Source organism: Sinocyclocheilus grahami, unplaced genomic scaffold, assembly GCF_001515645.1.
Source record: "Sinocyclocheilus grahami isolate Dianchi unplaced genomic scaffold, SAMN03320097.WGS_v1.1 scaffold56.1, whole genome shotgun sequence".
NCBI lineage: Eukaryota > Metazoa > Chordata > Actinopteri > Cypriniformes > Cyprinidae > Sinocyclocheilus > Sinocyclocheilus grahami.
The window spans coordinates 2,119,042-2,122,538 of NW_015505235.1; positions in this window are offsets into that span (position 1 = coordinate 2,119,042).

A 3,497-nucleotide genomic window follows, 5' to 3' on the forward strand; every position below is an offset into this window, starting at 1 on the left:
CTTGTGGGTGGGACAGCCTCCTACCTCTCAAAGCCACATCGATTACTATTGGCCGCCATGCAATTGATTTCGAATGGCATCGCATGCAGACGGGCAACATATATTATTCAGAAACATATACAATCACATGCACTCGTGTCTGTGACCTCACAGGAAATTCAAATACTGAGCATGTACAATATTTTAGATTGCTCCTGTGGCAGTTCTGAGTGTCAATCAATCAGATTTTCCAGATACATAGACTGCAAACAGGTGAGAGCAGGCCAAAGGCCAACAGAGGGTCGGGACCCAGAACTGTGACCTCTGATAAAAAGCACAACCTCTGATTTACACCACGCCCCAGACAGGCGTATCGGTGACCTTAGCCATGACAGCAACCATGACAATCAGACCACTGTTGCTGTGGAAGGATAACGAGAGAGAAGCTGGATTGTGCATCAGTGCCCTATGTACACACACACAAACACACACACACCTGATGTGCAGAGTTATGGGTGAATAGTTCTGCCCTGATCGACCATCTCTCTCACTGTCATTACACACTGGATCATCCTCTGCAGCTCTGGTACTAAAAAAATGAACCTCAGTTGGCTTTATAGTTCAAAAAAGGTATAGAAATCAGGAACAGAATTAGATAAAAATCAAGATCAGAATCTGGATCAGAATCTGAATCTAAAGCCGAGTCGGAATCAAAACAAGATTCAAATTCTGAATCTGAATACAAATCATAGTTCAAACTTAGGCTCAGGATTAAAATCAGTATCAGAATTTGGATCAGAATCAAAATCAGAGTCAGAGTCAAAATACTACTTAAAATCTAAATCTGATTTTGAATCACAAAGTCAGTATCAAGATTAGAATCAGGAACACAGGCAGAATTTGATCCAAAATTCTGGATCAAAATCTGAATCAAAATCAGAGTCAGAATTAAAATAAAACTCAAAATCTGAATCTGAAGTATAATAAAAGTCAGTAACATGGTTAGAACCAAAACCAGAATCAGAATAAAAAATAAGAGTTAGGATCAGAATCACAATCAAAATCAGAGTCAGAAATAAAATAAGACTTAAAATCACAATTTGAATATGAATCATAAAGTCAGTCAGAATTAGAATCAGGTACAGAATGAGAGAAAGAATCAGAATATGGATCAAATTTGAGTCAGATTCAAAATAGTACTCAAAATCAGAATCTAAATACAAATCATAATCAAAGTCAAAATGAGGATTAAAATCAGACAAAGAATCAGAAAAAGAGTCAGGATCTGTATAAGAATCTGAATCAAGAGTCAATAGGTCAGAGTCATAATCAAAGTCAGTATCGGGATTAGAACCAGGAAGAGAAAATATACTCAGGATAAGAAGCTAAATCAAAATAATTTAAAAATTAGAATCAGAAATCAAAATCAGAGTCAGAATCAAATTCAGAATCTGAATACAAATCATAATCAGTCAGGATCAGGATTAGAATCAGGAACAGAATCAGAAAAAGAGTATAAGAATCTGAAACAGAATAAGGGTCTGACTTAAAATCAGAGCCAGAGTCACGATAAAAGTCGGTATCAGAATTAGAGTCAAGAACAGAATAAGAGTCAGGATCAGAATCTGAATCAAAATCAGATTCAGAATCAAAATAAGACTATAATTATAATATGAGTCATAATCAAAGTTTCAGGATTAGAATCAGGTACAGAATAAGAATTAGAGTCTGAATCAGGATTAAGATCGGTAAGAATCTGTATCAAACTCCAGGACCAAAAATAATCTTAAACGCGCTCAACAAAATATAAATCAAAACAAAATGAAAATGACATTAATCAGGATGCACATAGAAAACAAAATGTAAAGAAGGTGGTGAAAAACCTCTGCATCGACCAGTCCATCCCTAAATTCATCTCTACTAAGATAATAAAACAAGAGAGCTAATCTGGGGCAAACTCAGCAGTTTTAAACATGATTTACAACAGATCAAAGAGCTTTTCTTGTGTGTAAATGAACCTCAGTACAGAGCGTTCTCTTCTGAGTAATGAAAATACACAGACTCAGCAAAGGAGAAATACATTTTTTCATTCACTTTCTTTGCCCCCTCAAGATCCTGCCTTTAACTGAAGTGTCTTGCCTTCCGTCCCCTCTCTCTCTCTCCTCGCTCTTTCTCCAGGGTAATAAGTCGGCTCTCTCATTCCATCACACGCTGTGCTACATTGATCAGGCCTGCAGGTCAAGTTCAATAGGAGCAGTGAGTGCCTCTTTTTTCCCCTTCCTGAGACCAACACGCACACATACACGTTCTGAAACGCACATAATTACATACAAAAATACACACACACGCACTCACATTCCTCATTCACACATACAAAGTGTTGCGTGTCCCTCTAAGGAGGTCAGACTCCTGGAACGACTGTTCCAGCCTGTAAACAGTGGCTGGGCTCCCACTTCATTAACATTCAAGCACACAAACAAACAGTCAGAACAAGAGCAGAACGTTCCAGAAAAACAGTGTGTGATGTTTGCGGGTTGACGGTGACAGGAGATTTCGCACACACAAACACACTTCATCTTCAGTGAAGCCTCAAGCGTCACATTTCTGTTTGCATTCGATTGTATTTTAGAAAAACACCGACCTCCATGGTTCCTAATTTATCCCGAAGAGAGCGATAGTTCATTTAATAATTTTTACATAAAGGCACACTTGGTGCTGCACTGCTGCTGTGTTTTATGAGATGCGTTTTAGCAATAGAAGGAGTTAGCATTTATTGCTAAAGCTGAGGGTCGTTATGAGACACGCTGACCTCCACAGACACGCAAATTAATTTATGAAGTATTCTAACAGCCATCGTAGACACACACATTAGCACACACACAATCTCATGAAACAGCCCTCGGTCCGTTTGCACTGGACCATGGCAAACAGAGCACATCTGTTAATATACACAAAGTAATTACACTTTCATTTAACACACACACACACCACTTTTCATTAAACACTCTGACTGTTTTGAGCAGAAGAAACATCTAATTAACTACTGCTGGGAAGTGCTAGATGTGTGTGTATGTGTGTGTGTGTGTGTGTGTACATGAATTGCTTTGTATAGTCGAATGGCACTAGCATGTGTCATGGCACTTTGTTCCCCTTCCGTTATGGCTATTTTGTCAATTTATCTTTATTGCTTTCCGTTTGATGAAGACAAACTGTATCACTGCAGAGGCATTTTTCACTTCTGCTGTCCTCCCCTTAAAAAATTACCATAAACACTATAGCTTCTACAAACATACTGTAGTTGCTCAAGATATTGTTACTGAAAATCAGCCATCACTGTCATCAAAACAAAAAATGTATAGAAGAACAATGTTTTAAGAAGTTTCCATATTAGTCTATTTTGGTTTTAAGAGTTCAGGAGAAGAATCGGAATTAAAGGGGTCATATGATGCTGCTAAAAAGAACATTATTTTGTGCATTTGGTGTAATGAAATGTGTTTATGCGGTTTAAAGTAAAAAAA